Source organism: Acomys russatus, chromosome 14 (assembly GCF_903995435.1).
Source record: "Acomys russatus chromosome 14, mAcoRus1.1, whole genome shotgun sequence".
NCBI lineage: Eukaryota > Metazoa > Chordata > Mammalia > Rodentia > Muridae > Acomys > Acomys russatus.
Window position 1 is genome coordinate 30,494,610 of NC_067150.1, and position 10,513 is coordinate 30,505,122.

A 10,513-nucleotide genomic window follows, 5' to 3' on the forward strand; every position below is an offset into this window, starting at 1 on the left:
TTGTGAATGTCTGCCATAATCCCTTACTGGAGTCAAAATAAATGGAGTCACCTCATCTTAAACTTCCAGCTTCCAAAACTGCATGCAATGTATAGTTCTTTTCTTTAAACATATCCAGAGTTCAGTATTCTGTTGCAACAATGAAAATAGTCCTTTTATAGGACTTTACACACAGGACACCACGGAATGTAAATAGTACATACTTAATTCCCTAAGCAGACAGTGTAAAGACAGAAAGTTTATCAGAAACAAGACACACCACCACTTGTAGTCTCCAAACAATTATTGCACTTTAACCTGTAAACTTCCACAAAGCACTCATAGCAATCTGCAGACTAGTTTCAACAAATAACACCTTTAAGCAGGCGTGATTGTCCTAAATTGTTTAATGGGCATGAATTTTACAAACATTACATGTATTAGCGGTAATGGAGAGTATTGCGCCTTCTCCAGGCTGCACAGTGAGAGCCACCAGTAGTGTGGTGGAACTTGTGGCCCTTTCCAAGGCCACAGCTCTTGCGGCCAGCGGATGTCAGCCCACGCATCTCTCTGTGTTTGGGGACTGGTTTGGTGATCCACTGGGTGTCAGGATTTCTTCTGATAGCTTTATGGAGTGGATCAATGAGGATAACATCATGTGGAATCTTCACCAGTCCAGTAAGAATTCAGGACTCTTATAACCCCACAATGGCATCCGGCTGTCTCTTCAGCAACAGACTGAAGCTTAGAGCAAATTTTAACTGGTTAACACCATGGTGGACAGGCTTGCTGTAAGTTGCACCCTTGGGAACTGGGCGTTTGCGGCCACCGCTGCTGGCACGAATCCTGTAAATGACATAACCTTGCTTGGCCTTGTATCCCAGCCTTTGTGCCTTATCAGGCCAGTGGGGCGGGGAGCCCTGTGAGCTTGGAGAGCGTTGGTATTGCCAGCAGCGGATCCTCAGAAGAAAGAGCATCACGTCGGACTGCTTCTTCCTCCATAGCTCCTGGACGTATTTGTGTGGACCCATCTTGGCTCACCTAATGGCTGCCGCCAGAGGGGTGGGGCTGGGGGAGGCATAATACAAGCTCTTAATCTTCAACCTTTTGGTTTAGTAAATGAACAGCTGTGGAATATCCCAGTTCTTTGTCTTCGTGAGCTTTATTCTGATTCTGGCTAAAGTTTGAAAGTCATTTATCTCTGTTATGGAGTTGGCTCCTTGGCTAAAGGTGCTTGGCATCAAGGTTGACACTCAGAGTTTGATTCCTGGAACCCACACGGTGGAAGGAGAGAACCAATTCTTAGAAGATTCCCTCTGACCTTAGCACATCTATGTGCGCCCTCCCCGCATAAGTAAAATGTAATAAATAAAGAAACTGCTGATCTCCCTACCAGTTGAGCACTTGTCTTGATTATGTTGCAGTTGTGGGTCCGGAATATAGTGCTCAATATTCTTCAGCCATGTTAAATTAAATAAAAATAAAAAATTAATATTTAGAATGACATAATAATTACACATCTGTTGAAGCTACAGCACTTTATGTCTAGCTCTTTTTGGTGGGAAATTGAAGAGCTTTGTCTGTTGCATCATTGGCCCTAAGCAGTAAAGCTTGGCCAATGTCTGATTCATACTGCAGCTGTCTTACTATAGATCCCAGAGGAAGAGAAGTAAAGGGTCCTGCAGACTCCCCTGCTTCCTTGAGAAGCAGGGCAGGTGAGCTATAAACCTTGGCAGCTGTCTAGAGGAGGGAGATGTGAGTGAGTGTGTGTGTGTGTGTGTGTGTGTGTGTGTGTGTGTGTGTGTGAGAGAGAGAGAGAGAGAGAGAGAGAGAGAGAGAGAGAGAGAGAGAGAGAGAGAGCTATGCTGTTTGCGAAGGCTGAGAAGCAGCAACACGGTGAAAGGATAGAAGAGCTTCAGAGTAATAGCGAGAAAGTCCAGAGTTCCATGGAAAGCATGCTTACTTAACCTCTGGCCAGTACTCCAAAATGGGCTAAAGTTAAAAAAAAAAAAAAAAAAAAAAAAAAAAAAAGACAAGCTTTTCTGAGTCCTACCTCAGAGAAGTGGACAGGCTGCATGGTAGAGGGCCCACCAGAAAGCTTTCTTAATAATTAGCCAGGCTGTTGATGATTAGAGGAAGATTTGTCCTTGTAGGATCTTCTGGAGGAGGGCACAATTTCCAGTGTGACTGGCTCCGAGCTGCTTCTCCTGAATGTCCTGGAGAAACACTGTGCTCAGCTCTCACAAATGGCACATAAGGAAAGGGAGGAGAGCACATGTAATTAACACGGAATTTTCATGGCATTTATTTAAATGTACCTGGCCTCTTGTTTTCTTGCTTAGAATGAGGATGGAGACCCCGTGCCTGTGCCTGGGCTTGTTATACCCAGTTTCCTTCTTTCTTATAGGGAAAGCTTTAGTTCTGAACTCTGGTTCCCATTCTAAAACCTCCGCCTTTGATGGTCATGGCCATCCTTCTTGTAGCTCTGCTTTGGACCTTTCTGACTTTTTTTTTTTTTTTGACAACTTAAGATTGGTGAAATTAATGGCAGGCTGCCGAAGTAGAAGGTATATATGTTAGAGAAAGCAATCTAAAACCGGTGAGTAGTAGCAGTGGTATCCCACTCTGTGACTTAAGACAGCGCAGACCATATTCTAAGAGTAGCCAATTTCATCTGTGTCTCCCAAATGTCAAGCCTACTACTGCAAGGATAAGAGTGTAAGCAGTTTATTGGAGAAAAACAAAAAAACAAAAAAACAAAAAAACCACCAATAGTGTTTGGCATATAATGGTGGCTGAAGCTTATTTCAAGGAGGGCGCGCACGCGCGCGCGCGCGCGCACACACACACACACACACACAAACACACACACACACACACACACACACACACACACACACACACACACACGGTATTAAATCAGCAAACAATGCAGACTGAAGTATTTAAGAACCAGTTTCCAAGAGTCTTAAGGCTGTTCCCTACCATCCATGTTCCTATGCAGCTGTGCAGGGCTATGTGCACTGCTGGGACTCTGGCAGATCTGCCTTTCAAGCATAAAGATAGAGATGAGACCGCTGGTCATCTGCTAGCACCATGAATCAAGCAAATCCGACAGACGTGGGAAAATCATTGCCATCACCTGGTGTTGCATTTTGTTAACCCTCAAACCAGGATCTCCACAAAGAAGGAGAGCTTCATCTCTTGTACCCCTAGCTCCTGAACGGTGCCTGCCATAAAGTCAATGCCCACTAAATGAGTTAATGGAAAAATTATATATATATATATATCAGATCTCTCACCTCCAATTTTTATAGGAACGATCCCAGAAGGCCAAACAACTACATAGGAAATAGGCCACAATGGTCAAGGTTTGGTCAATGACTGTCATCATCCATTAATTTTACTTTTGTTTTCAATTTGGGCCAACCAGCAAAAGCCAAATGCGCACCTTGAATCAGTCATATCATATGTCCTGCTTCTAGCTAGTTCACACTAACAACCTCCAATCAAGACAGCTCCAAAGCCTGTCTTTTATTCACCTTAATGTTTCACACTCTTCTGCTTAAGTCTTTACCAAAACAAAAGATGGCAGTCGCCTTCCTTGCATGCTCTAAATAAGCCTCTGCTTGCTCTCATTTGGTGGTCTTTGTTACTCAGCCCTTTCTTTTTCTCTTTGTAAAATGAATGAAGATGATCTCTCAGGAAGGTGAGCATTAGCTGACCCTGGGTTTGTAAACTGATGTGAGAGGCAAAGCTATGGATGCTATTTCATGTGTGGAATCTGCCTGTCTGCTGGGAACAGGAGAAGCAGTTTTAAGCAGGACAATCAGATAGAGCTCATCTTTCTCTATAGAACCTTAAAATTGTTGAGAGGTACCCATGTCCTCAGTCCTCCTCTGCCTGTGCACCTCTCTCAGAACCCAAATTGAGGTGCTCAATCAGAAACTATGCCTCCTTTTTTTATACTACGAGGGACACTAGAGTTCTGTGCCTAAATGCTCACACATTTATAAAGAAGTTAGGTTTTGAAAGCAAACCACATGCCTAGACCAAATGAATGTTTGTCATAACAAGAGCTGATTTCAGGAATGGGAATAGACAGAGCAAGGACATGAGACATACATGTACTGATGTATTAGTCTAGGAGGAGGAAGCTTTATTTATGTTTTTCTTAACATATTATATTAGCATTTATTAATTGTTCAATAGTGAGTCTCATTATGGCATTTCATACATGTGTCACTTTCAGGGTCCTGTAATCATATCCTGACCCTCTCCCACTATTTGTCTTCCTGTCTCCAAGCCTTCCTTCTACCCTCATGTATTGTCTCTCTTGTTTTCTTTTTAATTATTATGGTTATACATATACTTACATATATAAATGAAACCTGATGAATCCATTTAGTGTACATGTGCTTTTTTAGGGCTGACCACTTACTTACATTTGTGCTGGTTAGTCTTTTTTCCCCCAACATAATATCTTTTATTGATTACTTGTGAACTGCATATGATGCTCCCAATCACATCACTTCCCAGACCTTCCAGGTCTGCCTCCTAACACCTTTGTCAGCTCGTCACAAAAGAAGAAGGAGGAGGAGGAGAAGGAGGAAGAGGAATCTCAAGAAGAAGAAGAAGAAAAAGAAAAAGAAGAAGAAGAAGAAGAAGAAGAAGAAGAAGAAGAAGAAGAAGAAGAAGAAGAAGACCAATTTGTGTTGTCCGTATACTCACTGGAGCTGTTACGTGTGTGTGTGTGTGTGTGTGTGTGTGTGTGTGTGTGTGTGTGTGTGTGTGTGTAGGGGCTGTCACAGACACCTTCTATGTCTGTCTTTCTCAACTCTGAGTTTGAAGTCATTGATACCATTCCCAATATAGCTTCCTTGTCTTTTACTGTCAGCAGGAGCACAGATCATGAACTTCCACATGGTTTCTTATGACAGCAAGAACCACAGACAACCACATGGTCTCCAGTGTCAGCACATTCCAAGGACCTTGGCATGGTCTCCACTGGCAGTATGGACCATGGACATCAGCATGGCCATCCTCTACTGCATGGACCACAGACACCATCATAGTTCTTGGAAGCAGCACATGCCAAGAACATCAACATGGATTCAACAGACTGTGGACATTCGCATGACCTTTAGTGGTAACATGGGCCATGGACATCAACATGGACCTCAGGTGCAGTAGGACCACAGATCCAGACATGGATATCTGCAGCAGCACAGACCACAGACATTAGCATGGTCCCAGGCAGCATGGCTCATGGACTTCAATGGCTTCAGGCACACCTGCATGGTCTTCAGAGGTAACACAGGCCACAGATATCAACATGGTCACTGACCACAGTAGATTGACATGTTGGTTAGTCTTAAGTCAACTTGACATACAAACTAGAGTTATCTGAAAGGAGGGACCCTCAGTTGAGAAGACGCTCCCATAAGATCCAAGTATAAGGAATTGGAGGGTCCAGGCTACTGTGGGTGGTGATGCCCTGGGCTGGTAGTTCTGGGTTCTATAAGAAAGCAGGATGAACAAACCAATAAGCAGCACTTTGCCATGGCTTCTGCATCTGCGCCTGCCTCTAGGTTCCTGCCCTACTTGAGTTCCTGTCCCCACTTCCTTCAATGATGACCAGCAATACAGAAGTATAAACTAAGTAAACCCTTTCTCCTCCAAGTTGCTTATTGGTCTTTTTTTTTTTTTTCATCAATAGAAACCTTAACTAAGACAGTATTGCAAAATAAGTTAGGGGGCTTGTCTGTGGGGAAGACTGATTATCTCAGAAGTAAAAAATTGTCTACAGCTCTTTATATAGGGATGGAGTCTTGAGTGATTTCCCCCATCTGTGTTGTAATATCAACTCATATAGTGTCTTAAAAACATTCTTTTGTATTTCAGAGCGTAGTTGGTTCACATGCATACATGTACACCATTGATCGTTTTCCTGTGTCCATAGATGTGCCCTTTTCAGAATGTTGCATCATTGGAGTTGTGCTCTGTAGTCTTTTCAAGTTGGCTTCTTTCAGTTAGTAATGTACATGTGAGCCCTTTGTGTGATTTTCATGGTTGGCAGCTCATTTTCCCTAATGCTGAATATCTCATTGGACACCCATTTATTTAACTGTGATTTGGTTGCTGATTTGGAAGAGCTGTTTGCATATCTTTTTTAAAAATCAGATACATTATTCACAAATATTCTCCCTGGCTTCTGTTTCTTGTCTCCATTAATCAAGGCATCATTTTTATTAGTTTAGAGAGATATCATCAGGTAACTGAGGCTGGTATTAAACTCCTGGGCTCAAGTGATCCATCCCTCTATCTCCTGTGTAACTGATTATGTGTATTTTACATACTTCCACATTGCATGCCTTTTTTTCTCCATATAATTTTAATATGCATAAACAACCTGTGTTTTATTTTTCATCATTTTTATTTTCTCACTGTGTAGCATAACTCTAAGCTATATTGTCTGTGACTATTCCTAACTATTGCAAAGTCTTCACAACAAATGATCTGCTAACTTCCTCAAAGGTGGACTATTTGGCCACTTCCCATCACTACGAGGTTGATCTAGAGCCACTGTGTATTCAGATGTTAATTGCTCCCCTCCAACCAAAATGATGTTAGTGTAACCTTGCCCTCCAAATTATCACTGATTGGCTAAATAAAGGCCTACACCTGTGTTGGGCAGAAGAGAAGTAGGTGGAGCTGAGGTCTGAGGGCTTGGAGGACAGATGATCAAGGTAAAAGGGGGGAGAGAGAGAGAGACCACAAGGGGGACAGGCCAGGAGGAGGAGAAAGGTTAGCTTGAAGAAGATCCAAGTGGGCTAGGAGGAGTTAACTCTGAGGATTGGTGTTGGAGAGAAGTGGCCCAGATGAAAGAATGAGCAAGTATTTATGGAATGATGGGTGGGGAGTAGCCCAGATAGAAATTATTAGAGTAATTGGCATGAGATTTGAGGCTGGGAGGTCAAAGATAGCTCACGGGCGAACTTTCTGCCCAAGCCCACAGTTAAAGGCATATTGTCTTTTACTGATTGATAGCGGGTCAAATAATACCACTGTAATAATCACATGAATTAATAGTAGATATTAATAATTATTTTCTACAACATATGACAATAATGCAAGTATTGGGGACTTTGGCTGGGAGGAAGATAAATAGATAGTGGGATAGTGAACTAGATATGTTCAGCTCGGTGTTTAGTTTTGAGTAAATCATAGTTTCAATGTGCAGTTATTTGGGAAAATTTCTGGTTGAAGAGTAACTAAGGCTTTACTAGTATATCAATAAATATTAGTTATTAATATTCATCTACATAACACCAAAAATAATAGCATAGAGTGTTTTTGTACTGTCTGTGCACATGGGAGACAATACATCTGAGTCATATACACCTAAGCCAGAATTGATGGGTCCTGTGGATACTTAGCCTTGTGTTTCCTAGATAAGTCTTACTTAGTCACATGTTTCCTAAGTAAAGTCTTCCTGTTTTCCAGACCAGCCACAGTGAATGAGTATTCTTCCTCACTTACATGCACCGCTCTCTAGCTTCTAAGCTTTTGCCAGTCTCACAGGTGTAACGCCTTTTCTTGTCCAGTGGCAGGCCTGGGCGCCATGTCGGGTGGTCAATTCAGATGCTGCTTGCCCCCAGACAAAAATGGACAGACCTCAAGATCAAAGGTCTCAAGGTCCCGTCTCTTGCTCAGGGGCAGATTAGAGTGCTCAGAGGTGAGGCTCATGGCCTGGGCACTAAGCAACGTTCCCAGTCTCTCCAGGGGAGGTGAAAAATGAATTTCCACATGGGCTGTTACAGTTAGCTCTTTTTTGAATGAGACTACAAGTCTCAAAAGGCAAGGGAGACCCAGGAGCTCCACAAGTGTTACAGCTCCTTGTTTGAGGCACTGTACCAAGCACAGTAGCTGAAGTAGGCAAATGTCCGAAATCCATTGACAGACAGGGTGAGAAACAGGCATGTCAGTGCTTCACTGGGGGGTCATCGCCGAGCTATCAGCAGTGGTTGAGCAGGTCCTCATGGCTGCAAAGCCCGGCACTTAGTGGTGGTTTTCCCTGGAATAAATGGAGTCTCGGATGGTCATGGTGGAGTAATGACCAGCAAGAGAGCATGAGTCCGACAGGAGCATACATGAGCACTCATGTAAGCCAACCAGCTTTTATTTATAAACCTTGGGCAGTAGGGCGGGGTTTTGAGGGTGAATGTGTCTGATTCGCTAGGGCTAAAGGTGCCAGGATATTTAATCTACATACAGCGGTACAGAGCCTTATTTGCAATTAGTAACATGGGGCCCTATTCCAAGAAGGAGAAAACAGTACTTAATTATCGTATGTGTGAAGGGATGTCTCCTAGGTTAAGGGTCATTTGCTGGAGGCTGAGATCTCAACATGGGGTAGGGTACTTCCAGGAATTCCCTATGCCTGTTAAAGTTCTTTATCAGGAAAGGGTTGGGCCGGTGTTTTTCTTTTATGTGACACCCCGGAGGGGAGTAAGGGGAAAATGAGAGGGAGGGAGGAATGGGAGGATACAAGGGATGAGATAACCATTGAGATGTTATAAGAATAAATTAATAAAATTAAAAAAAAAAAAAAAAAAAAAAAAAGAAATCTGAGGTTACCAAGTAAGGTGGAGTGAGAACCCCAGCTAAGAAATGAGAGTCTGCCTTCATGGACCAAGCAGGAAATGGCTATTTGGAGAAGTCAGACTTCGACCTTATCCGGCAGAGTGCCACAGTGTAAGAAGATATAGCACTGTTTCAGTTTGCATTTCTGTGTTTAGTGATCTGAGAACATCTTCATGTGCTGGGTGGCACTTCAGGCTCTCTCTGTAAACTGCATGTTCTGGGCATTGCTTATTTATTCTGATTATGATTGTTATTTCTGTTGTTTATTGCACAGGTGGGTTTAGATATTAAAATGTTATCCCATTATTGTTTGTTTTCCTCAGATTGGATTACAATACTATCAAATCTTCTGTTGGTGTCTTTTGCTGAATGAATGCTGTAAATTTTTTTAATAATTAAAATTATTTATTATTTTCTTTTCATGGTTTCTCACCTCAAGATGAACATTTTCCTTTAAAGTTTATTCTAATTACAGTCAAATTACAGTGGTAGAAGTTTCATTTCTTGGAGGAAAGAGAAGAAGAAGAAGAAGAGGAAGAAGAAGAAGAAGGAGAAGAGAAGAAGAAGAAGAAGAAGAAGAAGAAGAAGAAGAAGAAGAAGAAGAAGAAGAAGAAGAAGAAGAAGAAGAAGAAGAAGAAACAAGTAGAAATGCCAAGACAAAATGACTGTCTTAACATCTGTTACATCTTTATAGGCATATTAGAAAACTAGAAACTACACTTCACAGATTATCTTGCACTTAATTGCAGAAATACTTGTTTTCCCTTAATTAAAGACATCGGTGTGACATGTAGAAGGAGAGTACAAAGGTAATCACTGCTACCCAGTGCTTGAAAAAGGTTACTGGGCCTTGCTTAGTCATTCAGTAGATTTGGAATTATTCTGAAAATTTCATATGTAACAAGTTTCCAGGTGACACATATCCTATGATTCTATTACTTATTTTGGTCTCAGAAGCATGAGGAGAAGTCTTCCTAGAAACATCAAGAGCTTCCCAATTTTAGGATTATAGCCATTGGTAAATTATCTGAGGGCTTTCTTGAAGGATATTTGATGTTTAGAATTTAAGAAGATATTTTAGGTCTGAAGATGTTTTTTGATTGGTATTGCAAGCTTTTATATAAAAATGATTTAGAGGACATTGCCGACAGAAGAAAACGACAGCACACAGATTAGGAAGAGATCTTCATTAATCCTACATCAGACAAAGGGCTAATATCCAAAATATATAAAAAATTCAAGAAATTAAACACCACAAAACCAAATAATCCAATTAAAAATGGGGTGCAGATCTAAACAGAGAGTTCTCAACAGAGGAATATCGACTGCCTCAGAAACACTTAAAGAAACGCTCAACATCCCTAGTTACTAGGGAAATGCAACTCAAAACACCTCTGAGATTCAATCTTACACCTATTCAAATGGCTAAGATAAAAAACTCAGGTGACAGCTGGCAAGGATGTGGAGAAATGGGAACACCCTTCCTTTGCTGGTGAGAGTGCAAATTTGTATAACCACTTTGGAAACCAATCCGGAGCTTTCTCAGGAAATTGGGAATAATTCTCCCTCAAGACCCAGGCATACCACCAGTCCTGATAAAATACTTGAAACATGCTGCACCATACAATAAGGACATTTGCTCAACTATGTTCAAAGCAGCTTTATTCGTAATAGCCAGAATCTGGAAACAACCTGGAATGGAACAACAGGAGAACGAATAACAAAACTGTGGTACATTTACATAACAGAATACTATTCAACTATTAAAAACAAGTAAATCTTGAAACTGCAGGCAAATGGATGGAACTAGAAAAGATCATGCTGAGTGAGGAGACCCAGACCCAGAAAGACACACATGGTATATACTCACTCATAAGTGGATATTAGC

The 10,513-nt window shown here is 41.7% G+C and overlaps 1 pseudogene; it reads right to left on the reverse strand.

Moving 5' to 3' along the window:
- Positions 1-357: 357 nt before the first annotated feature.
- On the reverse strand, positions 358-1,010 carry LOC127198779 (60S ribosomal protein L15-like; annotated as a pseudogene).
- Between the last annotated feature and the right edge of the window lie 9,503 nt (positions 1,011-10,513).